The sequence below is a fragment of the Mauremys mutica genome, chromosome 2, assembly GCF_020497125.1.
Source record: "Mauremys mutica isolate MM-2020 ecotype Southern chromosome 2, ASM2049712v1, whole genome shotgun sequence".
Classification (NCBI taxonomy): Eukaryota; Metazoa; Chordata; order Testudines; family Geoemydidae; genus Mauremys; species Mauremys mutica.
Genome location: NC_059073.1, coordinates 59,039,993 through 59,058,589, shown reverse-complemented (window position 1 = coordinate 59,058,589; position 18,597 = coordinate 59,039,993). Strand labels below are relative to the sequence as shown.

General features: G+C 44.5%; 1 protein-coding gene and 1 long non-coding RNA gene across 7 annotated transcripts in view; one reads left to right on the top strand and one right to left on the bottom strand.

Moving 5' to 3' along the window:
* The window catches only part of STAU2 (staufen double-stranded RNA binding protein 2), a 218,373-nt gene that overhangs the window by 20,255 nt on the left and 179,521 nt on the right, over nucleotides 1-18,597 (bottom strand). The window lies entirely within an intron of this gene.
* LOC123363498 lies at nucleotides 13,780-17,056 on the top strand. Of its 3 annotated transcripts, XR_006576780.1 has the most exons (5): nucleotides 13,780-14,007; nucleotides 15,008-15,132; nucleotides 15,504-15,623; nucleotides 15,798-15,887; nucleotides 16,650-17,056. It is a non-coding gene; the product is annotated as an uncharacterized LOC123363498 (long non-coding RNA). The 3 variants fall into 3 exon arrangements; XR_006576778.1 differs by lacking the exon at nucleotides 15,504-15,623; XR_006576779.1 differs by lacking the exon at nucleotides 15,504-15,623 and having other exon boundaries at nucleotides 13,792-13,902.

The following is an 18,597-nucleotide window of genomic DNA, read 5'->3' as shown; positions in this document are numbered from 1 at the left end:
TTTCCATTTTTAAGAGGGGAAAAAAATCTTTACACAAATCTATTTGTTTTGCTGAAATGTTCTACAGAGTAGTTTAAAGTGGAAAACACTGAAGTTGTTTTTTTTGTTTAAAAGATTGGCAGGATATTATTTCAAAGGACTTTTCACTTTGTTCCCAGTACTAAAGCATCTGAAACAATCCCCTAAATATCAGATTCTTTGTTTTTAATAAGCTTTTTTTTTACAAAGAAAGAATTTATATTCATCTTCTCATGCCAATTAAGTGCCCTTAGACTTTAACTACCTTTCAGTCTGCACACAACTAGAAACTTCAGTTTGTAAACAGCAGCACATGATGGTATTAACTGCAAACGGCAGCCCACTGGTTTCTAATCTCAGATTATATTGTTCAAACAGAACAGTGTGATTGAAAAATATAGGTAGTTTATTGCTGTAGATTCTTGCATTAGTCTAAAGAAATCCACATCTAAATGTGTTCTTTCCTTGATCCAAGCTCATAACTCACTTGTATAAGCCACAGAAGAATATATGCATTCTGTGAAATATACTTCCCAGCCTGGGTGTGCTGAGAGGGGTGAGGCTGCTGGCATCTATAACCAATCAGCCTCTTACTTTAAATATAATTTTACGGTGAAGATATAAATAAGACCAAAAAAACAAACAAACATAAATAGGAGAAAATTCTACATATATATCATAGAATCATAGAATCTCAGGGTTGGAAGGGACCTCAGGAGGTCATCTAGTCCAACCCCCTGCTCAAAGTAGGACCAAACCCAACTAAATCATCCCAGCCAGGGCTTTGTCAAGCCTGACCTTAAAAACCTCTAAGGAAGGAGATTCCACTACCTCCCTAGGTAACCCATTCCAGTTCTTCACCACCCTACTAGTGAAAAAGTTTTTCCTAATGTCCAACCTAAACCTCCCCCTCTGCAACTTGAGACCATTACTCCTTGTTCTGTCATCTTCTACCACTGAGAACAGTCTAGATCCATCCTCTTTGGAACCCCCTTTCAGGTAGTTGAAAGCAGCTATCAAATCCCCCCTCATTCTTCTCTTCTGCAGACTAAACAATCCCAGTTCCCTCAGCCTCTCCTCATAAGTCATGTGCTCCAGCCCCCTAATCATTTTTGTTGCCCTCCGCTGGACTCTCTCCAATTTGTCCACATCCTTCTTGTAGTGTGGGGCCCAAAACTGGACACAGTACTCCAAATGAGGCCTCACCAGTGTTGAATAGAGGGGAATGATCACATCCCTCGATCTGCTGGAAATGCCCCTACTTATACAACCCAAAATGCCATTAGCCTTCTTGGCAACAAGGGCACACTGTTGACTCATATTCAGCTTTTTGTCCACCGTAACCCCTAGGTCCTTTTCTGCAGAACTGCTGCCCAGCCATTCGGTCCCTAGTCTGTAGCAGTGCATGGGATTCTTCCGTCCTAAGTGCAGGACTCTGCACTTGTCCTTGTTGAACCTCATCATATTTCTTTTGGCCCAATTCTCTAATGTGTCTAGGTCCCTCTATATCCTATCCCTACCCTCCAGCGTATCAACCACTCCTCCCAGTTTAGTGTCATCTGCAAACTTGCTAAGGGTGCAGTCCACACCATCCTCCAGATCGTTAATGAAGATATTGAATAAAACCGGCCCCAGCACCGACCCTTGGGGCACTCCACTTGATACCGGCTGCCAACTAGACATGGAACCATTGATCACTACCCATTGAGCCCGACCATCTAGCCAGTTTTCTATCCACCTTACCATCCATTCATCCAGCCCAGACTTCTTTAACTTGCTGGCAAGAATACTGTTGGAGACTGTATCAAAAGCTTTGCTAACGTCCAGAAATAGCACATCCACTGCTTTCCCCTCATCCACAGAGCCGGTTATTTCATCATAGAAGGCAATTAGGTTAGTCAGGCATGACTTGCCCTTGGTGAATCCATGCTGACTGTTCCTGATCACTTTCCCCTCCTTTAAGTGGTTCAGAATTGATTCCTTGAGGACCTGTTCCATGATTTTTCCAGGGACTGAGGTGAGACTGGCTGGCCTGTAGTTCCCTGGATCTTCCTTCTTCCCTTTTTTAAAGATGGGCACTACATTAGCCTTTTTCCAGGCATCCGGGACCTCCCCCGATCGCCATGATTTTTCAAAGATAATGGCCAATGGCTCTGCAATCTCATCGGCCAACTCCTTTAGCACCCTTGGATGCAGTGCATCCGGCCCCATGGACTTGTGCTCGTCCAGCTTTCCTAAATAGCCCCGAACTATTTCTTTCTCCACAGAGAGCTGGTCACCTCCTCCCCATACCGTGCTGCAGAGTGCAGCTGTCTGGGAGCTGACCTTGTCTGTGAAGACAGAGGCAAAAAAAGCATTGAGTACACTAGCTTTCTCCACATCCTCTGTCACTAGGTTCCCTCCCTCATTCAGCAAGGGGCCCACACTTTCCTTGACTTTCTTCCTGTTGCTAACATACCTAAAGAAACCCTTCTTGTTACTCGTAACATCTCCGGCTAGCTGCAACTCAAAGTGTGATTTGGCCTTCCTAATTTCACACCTGCATGCCTGAGCAATACTTTTATACTCCTCCCAGGTTATTTGTCCAATCTTCCACTTCTTGTAAGCTGTTTTTTTGTGTTTAAGACAAGCAAGGATTTCACTGTTAAGCCAAGCTGGTCGCCTGCCATATTTACTTTTCTTCCTACACATCGGGATGGTTTGTTCCTGCAACCTCAATAAGGTTTCTTTAAAATACAGCCAGCTTTCCTCGACTCCTTTCCCCATCATGTTATTCTCCCAGGGGACCTTGCCCATCAGTTCCCTGAGGGAGTCGAAGTCTGCTTTTCTGAAGTCCAGGGTCTCTGTTCTACTGCTTTCCTTTTTTCCTTGTGTCAGGATCCTGAACTCGACCATCTCATGGTCACTGCCTCCCAGGTTCCCATCCACTATTGCTTCCTCTACTATTTCTTCCCTGTTTGTGAGCAGCAGGTCAAGAAGAGCTTTTCCCCTAGTTGGTTCCTCCAGCACTTGCACCAGGAAATTGTCCCCTACACTATCCAGAAACTTCCTAGATTGTCTCTGCACTGCTGTATTGCTCTCCCAGCAGATATCGGGGTGATTAAAGTCACCCAGGAGAACCAGGGCCTGTGATCTAGCAACTTCTGTTAGTTGCTGGAAGAAAGCCTCGTCCACCTCATCCCCCTGGTCCGGTGGTCTGTAGCAGACTCCCACCACGACATCACCCTTGTTGTTCATACTTCTAAATTTAATCCAGAGACACTCAGGTTTTTCTGCAGTTTCATACTGGAGCTCTGAGCAGTCATACTGCTCACTTACATATAATGCAACTCCCCCACCTTTTCTGCCCTGCCTGTCCTTCCTGAACAGTTTATATCCATCCATGACAGTACTCCAATCATGTGAGTTATCCCACCAAGTCTCTGTTATTCCAATTACATCATAATTCCCTGACTGTGCCAGGACTTCTAGTTCTCCCTGCTAGTTCCCCAGGCTTCTTGCATTTGTGTATATGTATTATTCCACATAATTAAAAGATTTTACAGTTTATATTCAAGACAAAAGGGCTTGATTATGATTGCTCTCGCACCATTTTTACATGGATGTCACTGTATTGACTTGAGCGGTATTTTACTCCTGATTTAACTTGGTGTAAGTGAGATCAGAATCAGTCCCCGGTACTGCAAGCAGGACTTCTCATTTGAAGCAGTTTGTAATGTAATTTTGTCCTTGCTAATTGTTGTCAACTTGTCCTCATCCTGTTTTAACCTATAACCATCAGCTCCTTTAATGGAAGTGTCTATAAGGATCTTCCCTAAATATGCTTTTCCAGCACACTTAATGTCTTTTAATGTCTTTCCAATTAAATCCAGATGTGAAAAGCTTAAAGAACAGTTCTCAGGACTGAAAAAGATGACATAAATCTTGCAGCTGACAGAGATCCCACTGAGCTCAGTTGGGGAAACTCACAGAGGACTTGTTGTGGGCCAGAAAAACTGCTGGGTATAAAGACAGATGTGTACACTCCTATTTTAAAAAAATGAAATAAAGCAATGCTTCCTACAGTACAGTTCCTATGAATACTACCAGAGATATTAACAGCTCAATCCTGCAATGGGCGGAGCACATCCTGTAACATGCAGATCTCCCTCAGCTCCCACTGAAGTTTCAGAGCAGAGGGTGCTGAGTATCTCAAAGAGAAGACCCCTTTGCCCTTCCAGGACTTGATCCTTCGAGATAATGATCCTCCTTGTCCCACCACTGATATCAATGGGAGATGGAGGCACTCAGCAAAGCCAGGCTCAGACTCTCTTTCCCCTTGCATAAATCAGGGTAGCAGACTGAACTGGTTTTGTTACAAAGGATACACACAATGTGCTATTATAATTACAAATTCTCACTAATGTGACAAGGAACTGGGCACTCCTAATCACTGACCACTGCTGCTGGGCGAGTGCTGTTTGTGCAGCTGGCAACTTTTGCTTTTATTTTGTTTTCATTATCATGGCTGTATGCTTTTAAAAAAAGTTCATTGTTTACGGTGGTACATAGTCTTTTTGCTCATCCACAGATGCTAGGAAGTGTAGGTTCAGCCCAAGCCAGGTCTATTTCAAAGGGACAGAAAAAGGCCAAAGCTTGGTTTAAAGAAAATTGCTGGAAGGCAGCCCAACTACTAAAGACTTTAATTCTCTCTTGCCCTCCCATTTTTTCCCTCTAAACTGGTAAAATATACACACAGATCCATGGCTTCCAAAAAGGTGCATGTCCATGACAGAGCAGGGAGAAAATAGAGGTTTGTCAAGAGATAAGAAAGGTGATTGGAGACATTGACTGTCAGATCATAGTGACTGACAAGTACAGTAACTTCAATAGCAATTTCAAACTCCAAATTTGTTTCATTTTTCTAATGCTGATGGCATATTCTTAGCATAGTTTGTTAGCATAAATTAGACTAAAGAAACACACAGAGCTTGGTTTGAACAATATATGGTCATTCTACATGCTGAATTGTCACTACGAATACTGTATGGTGGTGTTATAGCCCTGTCAGCCCCAGGATATTAGAGAGACAAGGTGAGTGTTTATTGGACCAGCTTCTGCTGGTGAGAGAGACAAGCATTCGAGTTACACAGAGTCCATCCTCAGGTCACATGGGATTTGGACAAGCTGTTTAGGAGCCCACATTTCCAATAGGAGTCCCACAATACACAGACACACAGAGGTATTTTGGAGTTGGAAATCCTCCAGATCCCACCCTCTGCTTATTGCCACTACCGTTAAAGACATTCTCTTGGGTTGATGGCTGCACATGGCTCCCACCAAAGCCAGTCAGTGCCTTTATAAGCCTCACTCAGAAGACACTGAGTGTCCGCTCTCCTTGGAATGTGCATGCTCCCAGCTGTAGACAGATCAGGGAGTGTGGTAATGAACTCAGATCTCCTGTACAGGGACAAGCATGTTGGCTCATATATTTTCTTTACATTTCTGTGATATAAGAATATTAACTTATCATTATAACAGCACTATGTTGGCTCCCTGCCTCCACTTGGGTATGCACAACACCATATTCCTCATTCCAGTTTCTCTGCACCTAGATCTAAAGTTTGAAAAAATTACATCAAAGTCTTATGGAGATGCTTAAGATCTCAGTATTCTACTCACAACTGACTGCTTGTCGTTGAAGCTCAGTGAAAAGGGCACTAGAGACCTTGGCATTGACACTGGCACTGCTGTAAGACATTGGACAAGTCACTTCACCTCAGTTTTCTCCATGTGTAAATCAAACAGGCAAAATACTACTTACCTCCTTTGTACTGCCACTTTGAGATCTACATATGAAAACCACTATCTACACATTAGGTATTTTTACTATTTTCCACACTTTTAAATAGGTCACTTTTGGGGGTAAATTTTCTTTCTTCCCCTCAGTAGTTGTGCATCACTCTTCTGAGTGAATTCTAGGTATTTTTGAAACCCCTTTAGTAGTTAACAGTTAAGCAATTTTCAAGTGTTTTAAACAAAGAAAACCCCTGTTCAATGCTAATTTATAGTGCAGTGTATGTCTCATTTAAAGTGACTGTGATTCAGAAGAAACACTCTGGTTAGAATTTTTCATTGAATAAAAAGGTTTAAAGCCAATAAAGTCTATCCAGGATTTCAGCTGGGAAAATGAAATAGAAAGCACATTTGTTTCTGGTCCTTGTTGCTCCTGCTGTTAAGCTCTAATACATTCTCTACTAGAATGTAGCATCCAGTAATCCCAATTCTCAGTGTTTGGGAGTGAGAGAGGTGAATTGCAAAATGACACATTTTTGTTTTGTTACTGTTCTTTACTACTTCTCTGCAATGTAAAAAGACAGCTGCAAAGTTCGTTATCTTAAGAGAGGGTTCCCCCCTCCCTTGTTTTTAACATTAGACACATCAAGTCCTAACTACTTTCTTTTTCCTGGAGGACTCTGGCAATCTTTGGAGGACCAGGAATGCAACACCAAAGCTGGAGGTTGAAACCTGAGATGCAGTTCTCGTAGACCCCATGGGGTGGAGAGTAGATGTCAAGTCTGAGGTTGGGAGAACAGTAGCGCAGGTTTCAAACTCCAGGTGTAAGGACACATTCCAGATCCTCCAAAGAGAGCCTGTGTTCTTCAAGAAAAAGGTAAGTCAAGAACTGATTCTTCCAATGTCAGCAGAAAGCTCCAGTTTCCCCCACTGCTTCTTGGAAGATTGTATTCATGTTGATTGACTGGTTTTTTTTTATATTTTATTTGAAAATAAATATAATTAAAAACATAGCCTGTCTTTATTCATCATAAAGGAGCTGTAAAAAGACAAGTACTTAGGGTTTTCCTTTGGTTTGAAATTCACCTTTAAGGGATGTTGAAATACCCTGCAAGAGCAGGGTTAAAAAGAAAATTAAATGGCAAGCTGCCTGTTCCTCACTTAAATGACTAAACTGCAGGGCTGGTGCAACCATTTAGGTGACCTAGGCAGTTGCCTAGGGCACTAGGATTTGGGGGGCACCATTTTCTTCGGCAGCGACTGCAGTGGCCGGATCTTTGGCTGCCCCGATCGCCGCCGGCATTTAGGTGGAGGGAGCTTGGGCAGGGGAGCATGGAGAGGGCCGCCTGCAGCAAGTAAGGGGGGGGTGGCACACAGGGGAACTCCCCGCCCCAGCTCACCCCTGCTCCACCTCCTCCCCGAGCATGCCGTGGCTGCTTCACTTCTCCCGCCTCCCAGGCTTGCGGCGCCTAAGCTGATTGGCACCGCAAGCCTGGGAGGCGGGAGAAGTGAAGCAGTGATGGCGTGCTCAGGGTGCTCGTGCACGGAGCAGGGGTGAGCTGGGGCGGGGGGGGTGCCTCAGGGCGGAGGGTGGGGGATGGGGAGCTGCCACGGGGGGGGCTGCCTCAGGGCGGGGGCTCGGGGACGGGGGAGAGCGCAAGGTGGAAGTTTCGCCTAGGGCATGAAACATCCTTGCACTGGCCCTGCTAAACTGACCTATATCAATTTTATAGTTTAATGATAAAATAGTAGGAAAGCTTTAGAAACATGTAAGTGTTTTAGCCTATTCAAATATTGTTATTTTATACACCATTTCAACTATTTTTGAAGTATCTTAAAAAATAAGTCTACATCTCAAGGAAATCAACGCCAACTCTTTCATTCATTTAGTAAGGGAGCAGGCAGCTTTGTTCATCTGTACTTTTTACCTATTAAAATGCCAATTTTCTGGTGGAACAATATCCTCCAACAGCCAACTGCACTCTCAGATGCAACTCTTATTTACTTCAATATGTTGATTTAAATGGGAATTGCATGCACCTGAATTTGTTCTGCAAACATTAACTTCTATTTCTGGCTGCTACTGCAATATAAATTAAAAATGATAAGAGTAATAATAAGAAGGGCAGGATCTGGCACTTACATTCGTTTCAATGAAAGCTCCCATTCTAACTTCCAAACAGAAAAAAAAAAGGTTGTATATACATTTGTGAAGTTAAATGCTCATACTGTGCAGTACGGTTTGTAAGGTGATTATCCAGACACATCAACAAGCAGGTACCAGATTTCCTTGGGAATGTTGATCCCTTAAATGCAGGAACCTCTCCAACTGGCAGTTCAGCAGTACAGATTAGACTCTGCTTGACTCTCATTAGCTGAACTCCACAACTGTAGACCTGCTTTTCTTCCATTTACAGTTACATTAAAAAATGTAGATGTATGTCCAACAACTATCCCGAACAGCTGCCTTTTAGGCTGTAAGGTCTTTCAACTGCTATTTTATCATTCCTACTTTACACTTATTATTAAAACTCATTAATTATAGCTGTCAAAAAAAGCTTCTTTCAAAATGTTGCTAGTTACAGAACAGTCTGTCAGTCATTTATGCTGTACTCAGGATATCTGCTGGTTTGTCTGATCACAAGTATTGTACATGGCAAAAAATTCTTACTTTAAAAATGCTTTTTCAAATAACAGCTGGACTGAAAGTTTTATAACAAACACAGGGACCAAGTCTTTAATCATGCAAGCAGTCCTCACACACATGATTCCAAGGGGACTACTCATGTGTGTAAGGATATGAGAAAGGGTTTCCAAGAATGGGCTGCAAATATCTTTATCCAGCCATAATAAGGGAAAATTACTCAGAACCAGTACATATATACAACACAACAGCAAATATTGCTGTGATTTACATGGCAGAAGATGGTAAAACTTATGCCCACTCCAACTTAGTTCTAGGACTCTAACACATAAGGTATATGTTATGTCACGTAAACCACACACTCATATAATAAATTAACCACTAACTTTGTAAACTCTCCCTCTCTTATCAAAAGGGGAGAGAAAAGTAAATACTCTTATAATCACACATATTTGAAAGTAAAACAGTATTAATGTCTTTCAGGCATAAATGAAATCTAATGTCAAGCCATACTTAGGACAAATGTTTAAGTGGAGAAGAGGGGATCCATTTCTTCCACCATGGAATTTGCCTCAGCCATACACAGTAAACCAAACTCCTGAAGCTAAAAGGCTCATAAACTCTCTCCAAACCACCAGGGAGATTCTACACACAGGATTGATTATACAGCCAAAGAAGACCATCCCGTACACGCAAACTATAATATAAAACAATGTCAATATGCATATCATTGCATTCCATTAGTTCGAATTAAAAATAAAGTGAGTCACTGGAATGACCATCACTAAGAATATTTCTACATTTGTCTAATCATACTTCCCATAAAAGAGAAATCCTCAATTTAAAACTTGAAGAAAGACCACTGTTTAATTCCCACACTGAGCATAATTATCCTATTGTGTGCATGTATCTAATCAGAAAATGAGACTTTGAGATCAGAAGTAAAAGAGAAGGCTTCCCATTGCCTAACCCATTTCAACCTACTCTAGTTCTAGCCCATTTCTGTCCTCATGTTTGTATGCTATGTGACACTGTGCCTCCTCATTATTTTAAAGATATATTCTCATCAGTATAGACAGAGGGGCCAAATTTCAGTGAGTAGCATTGTGACCTGATGCACGGGGTCACAACGCCACTCACATTTGGCCTGGCTGCCCCTCTGTCCAGACAAACCAGACTGGCAAACGAAAAACTATTTAATTATTTTGGTGCAAAAGTGTGCGTATAGATTAGCCCTAAACCTAGAGGCAGCGCATGAGCCACTTATGCAGCTAGGGTTTGCCTGCTCCCTTTCCCCATGTTAAATACCATGCATATGAACACTATATAGGTAGGGGTTTAGGCTAGTGCTCCATGCAGTTTGCAAACTCCCAGGTCATATTACTGTTATTCTATGATCAATCCCTAAAAGCTTCTTGCCACTCATGATAACTTCATTTCTTGGTGTGGTTCCACTGCAGTTAGGGCATTGTGAGCCCTAAATATTTTCCCATACACAGTAGAAAATGTGATCCAAAATGCTGTGGAAAGCAAAAAGACCTATTTGGTTCCAGCTGTATAGTATGGGAACTGATAACTCGAGCAATTTTATATCTGTTATTTTATTAAAACCAGAAAAAAACTGAAAAATTATTAATTTTTTTATATTCCCTTACCATTAACTCCATTCCTGCCTTTCTGTTGCAACGGAAAGGATTCTGACTGGGTATCAACAATGGCTATTCATCACAAAAAAGGAAACAAAAGAAGCAGTCATGAACTGACAAAGCTTGTTAGTCTTTTCCAGCGAAGTTTCAACAATTAGCAAATGCATATCAATCATTCAAACGCAGTAAGAGATCTATCTTCCGGTAAAAGAAGGAAAGAGCAGTAGCTAATAAGACTGGTCTGTCTTAGAAAGAAAAATCTAACAATCCACAGAACTCTAACAATCCATAAGTTCAAACACATTAACTGGTATGAATCTTTTTCGTTTTTTAATTAGAAAATCACCATCCAAAGGAAAACATCTCTTGTATACAGAACATTTGTACCAAGGCTGCCTGCCACTCACTCTCACTACCACATATGCTCCTGTTACAAACATATACAGTAAAACCTACTCTGTCTTAACAGTTGATAATGCTTTCCAGGTCTCCTTTACAGCAGCATGTCTGGCTATTTGCTGTGCAACTCTTATCATTGTTAACAGAAATTGTGTGTCTAATCCACTAAATGCATTTCTTTTAAGTTTAAAGTTTCAGCAAATAAAAGGTTAGAAAATGGCAGAAAATGATGCCTTTGTTGCTGCTAGCAATTAGGAGCTCCCTTGTGTGTTTTATTTGTGGTCATCATTTTATTAAAGCTCATCGTATATATGGATTTAAAGTTATGTTATTTCCCAAAGATTTGGAAATGTTTTTTGAACTAACAATTCTAAAAACAAAACACAAGAATATCGATGAAGAAATTCTTTTTAATTGCAATTCAAATTGTGTCTCCCCCTGCTTAATGGGAAGAGACTGTAATAATTTGGCATGTGAGGTTAATTGTATGGATACAAATATTTTGAATGCAAGATTGCACTATTGAATGGACTTGTGAATTTATTTTAATATTTGTGAGTTATGGTGCATTATGTGTTTTAATAATAATAATTAGCAATACACATGTGCAATCTTAAAGGGGCAATCCCTACCCACAGCAGCTGCAGAGCAGCCAAGGTGCAACAGAAGCAGTAAATTTCTGCTATGTGAGGCGAGGGGCAGGCCTTCAGTTTGTGCAGTCTCTACAGATGCTCTCTCTGTATGATGAGCACCTTGTGTATCACTGTGCAATGGGGGCTTAGGTGCTGGGCCAGGGCAGGAGTGTGTGTGGTGGGTCTAATGGTTAAAATGCTAAGCAGATTTATTAGCCATTACAGATTGGGGAGTAGGAGTGGCAGGGGTTACTGTAGCATCAGCTCTGGTGTAAAGACTGCACAGTAGCTCCAGTCCCAACTCCTCAGCCTCCCTATGCGTCCCTGTGGCACTATGATCCTGCAGCCCAGCTATTCAGGTTTGGCACTGTGATCAGCATGGAGGACAAAGGAAGATTAACACCAGAGAGAAATAATATGTGCACGTTCTAAGGAATAGCCCAAAGTTGATGGGTTTTGAGGGACAGGAAAGTTTGGATATAAGAAAGTCACAAAATTCTATTGGACTTGTGGGAAAAAATCGTGAAAATGCTAGGCAATATTTTTTCTTTACTCTTTACAAAACCATTAAGCATGGGAAAGCCATTCATTACCAAGAAAAAGCAGCAAAAATCAATTATTTCTCATAGATATAAAGGGCATTTTTCTTACAAAGCTTTAGTACTTACAGAAAAGGTGCAGCATGGGATAGCTTCCCTCCAAGTCTACCATGTCTCATTCTTGCTTTGGAGTGGCTACCTCTATCAGTGTAAAGACAGATCTGTCTCCATACCCATTTCACTGTTGGGCCTTCAGTTTGCAAGTTTTCCATGCCTACTGCATACACATGCCACTTCTGAGATACAAAAAATCTGGACAACTAGGATGATCCTGAGCCCATAAAACTGGACAGCTGGCAGTGTGTACTGAACACCCTTACAGATTTTCCAGGACAGTTATGATCCTGGGAAAACCTCAACAGGCACAAGTAAGGCTAAGCACTAGTCCTGGTTCTTTACATTGAGTGGAAATAAGTTTGTGTGTCTACTGGATGCTGTCAAGCAAAGGGTAAATAAATGGTGAGGTGAAGGCGCAGAGCAGACCTGGCTGTGGAGACAGACTAATCTGTGATCTTCATTATGCAAATGAGGAGTTTAGCCATGCACTCTCCTTTTCAGCCTTATTCCTGCTAGTAGGCAAGAGTAGCTTGGTAGCTGCACTCTCATGAAAGTGAGATTCCTGTGCACTCCCTATCCTGTTCATCTTTTTTTTACCTTGCATTTATGTGTTTAAAACACCCAGCATCTACACAGAATCAGACCCTGCATCTGGTAAGTCTGCCAACAAATGAGCCAATTCAATTGGCAATTTATTTGATGAGGAATTGGACTGAAACTGCAAACTCTTCTCAGGCTTGCCACTGAATGTTCATCACATGGGAACAACTGTAGGCTTTTACCAACCTGGGCAGGATACAAACTGATGACACCGAGTAAGGCCAATTTGCTGAATACTCTTAGTTGTAAAAATAAAAGATTTTGAAACAAAAAAACAGTCTGTCAGATTTTAATAGGTTTATCGCTTTCTGTTACTAGCTTCCCTTTTCCCAATCCCAAAACAGGTTAAGTTAACCACTTAGGGTTGGTCATTCAGGAGTGGCCATGGGCACAGTATTTCCTATTGGGCACACTGAATGAGAAGTCGCCTCACTTGCAGAAATTTTGGAAAAGAAATGGTTTATTTTTAAAGTAAACTTTGGAGAGGTCAACAGGACTTCAAGAGGTCAGCACCAGGCAGCCGGTGGGTAGATGGCACAGTGGAAAGACAACAACACTTGTCATTAATTATATCTGTTGGAATGCTGCACATCCCCCTCTCCCTTAGCCCCCCGCAAGAGGTAGCATTCTCACCGTCCCAGCACAAGCTCTCTCACGTCCTGCTCGACCCCAGTGAGGGCATGTGCCAGAAGCTCTTGCATTCCTGAAGCCAAGAATCAGCCAATCCAAGTGGAGATTAAGGAATTTAAACTTGTCCCTTCATTTTGAAACAATTTTTTTTTCCAGTTTAATCACACTCCCTCATATATGTCTAAGCTATCATTGTAATCTAGAAGGATCTATCACAGTGGCTGTAAGTGTCCAGCATCCCTTGATGTCAGCTCCCAGCCATGTGACTAAGAAAGAAAAACAGTTACTAATATTTCGTAACTGTTGTTCTTCAAGACGTGTTCCTCATGTCCATTCCATGCTAGGTGTGTGTGTGCCGTGTGCACTGTTCCTGGAGATTTTTCCCTTAGTGGTATCCATTAGGCTGGCTCAAGCACCCTCTGGAGCTGCACACATCTGCACCAGTATAAGGGACATTGCCAGCCCCGCACCGTCTCGGTTCCTTCTTGCTAGTAACTCCGATAGAGGGGCAGGAAGGTGGGTCATGGAATGGACATGAGCAACACATCTCAAAGAACAACAGTTATGAAAGCTTAGTAACTGTTTTTTCTTCTCAGAGTGCTTGCTCATGTCCATTCCATGTTAGGAGACTCACAAGCGATACCCCAGGAGGTGGGCTTGGAGTTTATGAATGTGCTGACTGCAACACTGCTCTCTTGAAACTGGCATCATCTGGGGCCTGTTAGGTGATGGCGTGTTGAGAAACAAAGGTATGAACCGATGACAAGGTTGAGGCTCTGCAGATGTCCTGGATTGGTATCTGTGTGAGGTACACTGCTGACGAAGCCTGGGCTCTTGTGGAATGAGTGGTCATGATGGCTGGAGATGAAAAATTTGTCTGTTCATAGCAAGCTTGAATACAGGTGGTTATCCAGAACAAGATTCTTTGGGTTGACAAGAGCAGCCTTTATTCTTTCCAATATTGCTACAAAGCATTGCAGAAGGACTTAGTCCTCTCACTATAAAAGGTGAGGGCCTGTCTAACATCCAATGTATGATGCTGTCATTCCTCAGAGCTTTTGTGATGTTTTGGGAAGAAGACAGGTAGAAAAATGACTTGGCTGTTGTGGAATTGTGATACCACCTTTGGTAGGAAGGCCAGATGGAGGCACAGTTGGACCTTGTCCTTGAAGAACACCATGTAAGGTGGTTCTGATGTAAGGGCCTTGATCTCAGAGACCTTTCTGGCCAAGGAGATCACCATCAGGAAGGTGACCTTCCAGGAGAAAAGTCTTACAGAGCATGATACTAACGGCTTGAAGAGGGGGACCCAAGCCTCTACAGGACCAGGTTTAAGTTCCATGGGAGGGATCAGTTCATGAACCCAAGGACAGAATCTTTCCAAACTCTTGAGAAACCGAATCTGCCACTCACTGGGGGGTGAAAGGCTGATATGGCCGCTAAATGAACTTTAATAGAAGAAAGTGCTAGACTCTGCAGCTTTAGGTGGAGCAAACAGTCCAAGATAGATTGAAGAAAAGATAGAGATGAAGAGCAATCCCATTCAGAGGCTCAACAAGTGAAATGTTCCCATTTGATCAAGTAGGTAGACCTGGTGGAAGGCTTTCTACTACCTAGCAAGACTTGTCGAACCTATTCCAAGCAGACCTGTTTTTCAGGGCTCAGCCATGCAATTAGGTGCAGGGAGGTGAGGTTCAGGTGAAGCAACTGGCTGTGATCTTGTGAAATCAAGTCCGAGAGGAGTAGAAGTGAGAGTGGAGCTGCCACTGAGAGGTCCAGAAGTGTGTCAAATCAATGCTGGCATGGCTACGCTGGTGCTCTCAGGATAATTCTTGCCTTGTCCCATTTGATTTTTAGAAGAACCTTGTGAACCAAGCGGATCAGGGGAAAGGCATTCAGTAGGTGATCTGGCCATTCGAGCAGGAAAGTGTTGGAGAGGGAGCCTACACTGTGCCTGTGCAGCAAACAGAACTGATGGCATTTTCTGTTCTGCCTGGTGGCAAACAGGTCCACCTAGGAAGGCCCCCCCACCTTTAGAAGATGACACTGATGACCTCCAAGTGAAGAGACCACTTGTGGTGATAGAAGGACCTGCTGAGGTGATCCGCCAACACATTCCGGGCTCCCGGGAGGTGAGACAACTCGAGATGAATGAAGTGTCTCACACAAAAGTCCCATAGACTGATGGCGTCCTGACACAGGGCAGAGGCTCAGACCCCCCTCCTTTCTTGTTGATACAGAACATGGCTGCTGTATTGCCTGTCAGGACTTGAACCACCTTGCCAGAGACCTGGGGAAGGAACATTTGGCAAGCCAGGCACACTGCCCTAAGCTCCCTGACATTTATGTGCAGGGAGAGTTCTTCCCAGGACCAGAGATCCTGAGTTCTGAGGTGGGCTCTAAACCCTAGGTCTGATGTATCTGAGACTAAAGACACTGATGGCGGTGGGACAATGAAGGGCACCCTCGTCATTACCAACCTTGGTTCCTTCCACTAACCTAGGGAGCCGAGGACCAGGGGAGGGACCATAAGTACTGAGTCCAAGTGGTGTCTGCTCAAGGAGTATACTGATGCTACCCACATCTAGAGCGACCTAAGGCATAACCTGGCATACCGAACCATGTAAGTGCAAGCTGCCATGAGACCCAGTAGCTTGAGACACACTCAAGCTGTCATGATTCGGTGGGACATGACCTTGGATATCAGGTTTGCCATGGTCTGGGTCAAGTTGAGCACTGCCCCAGTAAATTCTATTCTCTGAACTGGAACAAGAGTTGACTTCTGCTTGTTTATCAGCAGGCCCAGTGCCCTGATGGTGGTTTGGACTGAGCTGATGCTGTCTTGCACTTGAGCCTGCGACTGACCTTTGATCATCCATGCGTTGAGGTACGGGTAGACCTGAAAGCCGCACTGCCTGAAGAAGGAGGCTACAACCGCCATACACTTTGTAAAAACCTGTGGGACTGAAGATAGGCTGAAGGAAAAGGCGGTGAATCAGAGAATTGGTAATAGTGATGATCCACTAGAAATCTAAGAAATCTTCTGTGGCCACTGAAGATAGAAATATGAACGTATGCATCCTTTAAGTCGAGGGTGGCGTACCAGTCTCCTGGGTTCAGGGAGGGAATGATGAGGGCCAGGGAGACCATGCGGAACCCCAGTTTCTTGAGATATCTGTTGAGACAACATGGATCTGGGATGGGCCGGAGCCCCCCTTTTGCCTCTGGGATTAGGAAATTTTGGGAGTAAAACCCCTTCCCCCTCAAGTCTTGAGGAACTTCCTCCACAGCCCCCATACATAGAAGGGATTGCACTTCCTGGACAAGGAGTTGCTCATGAGAAGGGTCCCTAAAGAGAGATGGGGATGGGAGGTTAGAGAGAGGGATGGATAAAAACTGAAGGGTATATCCAACTATCACTGTACTCAGGATCCATCGGTCCGATGTTATGGATGCCCTAGCCAGGCTGGAGAGTGACACACTGTCCAAAAATGAAGGTGTGGGGGGAGGAGGAGAATCCGAAATGGTGACTGGTGCACCTTCAAAAGGCCTGCTTAGGCTGCCAGAGTATCTCTGAGGCCCCAACTGGAAGGCTTAGGTGGATGGGAGTGGTTGGCGCTAATTATAACCTCTGCCTTTTCTTTTGTAGGGCTCCTGTCTTGGAGATCCTTAGAACCGAGGAGGCTGCTGGGGCCTGAAATGTTTTCTGGAGGCAGATGGGGCATACAGGCCTAAGGATCGTAGGGTGGCTGTGGCCCTTGAGTCCTTCAGTCTATGAAGTCCATCTGCTCCAAGAAAAGGGAGGAGCCTTCAAATGGGATGTCCTGGATTGACTGTTGAACCTCATGGGGAAGGCTGAAGGACTGGAGCCAGGAACAGCGCCTCATGGTGACTGTGGAGGCCATTGTCCAGACTGACGAGTCGGCAGCATCCAGAGCCACCTGGAGAGAGGTCCTGGCCACGTTCTTACTCTCTCCTAAGAGGGTTGCAAACTCCTGTCTTGAACTTATTCAGGAAGTCCCATAGATTAAAATCGTATCTCCCCAGCAAAGCTCATTGGCGATATACAGTTGGAATAAACCTTTCTTCCAAAAAGGTCCAGTTTCTTAGCATCTTTTTCTTTCAGGGTAGCAGTCAACTGGCCTGCCTGTCCTCTTCATTAGCACCACCAGGGAACTGGGGGAAGGTGCGAGCACAGGTAATCAAACCTGTTTGCTACTACGTAATTCTTTTTCTCTGCCCTCTTTGAAGTGGGGGCCAGACAATGAGGTGTGTGCTATATGGCCTTGACTGGTCCCATCACCACCTCACTGATAGGCAGGGCCACTTTGGACAGAGCTGCTACAGCCAGGATATCAATAAGGCTGTGCGATATCTCTGAGCTCCAAGCCCAGGTTTGAAGCAACCCGCTTCAGAAGATCCTGATGGGCCCTGAAGTTGTCCTGGAGAAGTAGGCTTCTGGGACCTGCAACAACCTCATCTGGGGAGGCTGAGGCTTGTATGGAGGAGGGGCTCCTTCCTCTGCCTCTACTATGTCCATTGGAGGCATCTCCTGGACTTTGGTACCAGAGTCTGGATCCAGTGCCAAGCAGGAAGAAGCGGTAACCTGTCTCTTGGAGACCATCAAGTAGGAGTGGTGGGAGGAAGGCACCAGTATGGGGGGAAACCCCCAGGGGTTACAGTAGGGCCACTGCATTGGCCAGCAACCTGCTGGCCAGGTGCCCACCGGGTGACCAGCAGTAAAGCTTGGTGGTGCATAGGCTGGGTACCAGGGGTGAGCTTTCGGTGGTACATAGGGTTCCCCGTTAGGCTCCGAAGAGGATTTCTCTCTCAGCAACCACGGTGGAGTGGTATCTGCTTCCACTTCCATACAGTGCCAGAGTTCCAGGAACCAGTAGTGTGCCAGGGAATGGGATGCTGGTATCAGGTAGGGGTTTTCCCCTGTGTGGTGCTGCGAAGGTGCCTGATGCACCCTGTTCCCTCCTGCTTCCGGATGCCGGAGCTGGTAGGTGCCCCGGTGGGGTTGAAGGAACCGAAAGAAAGAGAAGGTCCCTAGTGGCCTGTAAAGCCTCTGGGGTTGACAGCACCAGCAGCCCACTGGTACCATGGTGGCTGCCTGGTGTCAGCGGAGGATCCTGCACTGGACTCAATGCCCTTGGTGGAGTTGACGGTGATGACACAGGTCCGGGGTATAGGAACAACCTGGTGCGGGTCTCACTCCCCCTCCCCACTTGTCTCTCTTTTGCACCAGTGAGCGCCCTCTCTCAGTGTGCTATTTTTTGTGCTTTGTCCTCAGCACCAGCGATGGAGAACAGTGCCAGGAAGAGCTTGGTGCCGGGGGAGCGCTTCATACTGACGCCGAAGTCCTCAGCACAGAATCAGAGCAGTAGTTCTGATGGCAGCTTCCACGAGGATAGCCTGATGTCCTGGTCTTTCTTAGTGCGGGGTCTGAAGTCCCTACAGATTTTGCACTTGTCCTTTACATGAGTTTCCCCCAAGTACTTTAAGCAACTGGAGTGCGGGTCACTCACAGGTATAGGCTTGCCACAAGAGGCACAAGGCTTGAAGCCTGGGAACTAGGGCATGCCTGGCCCCTG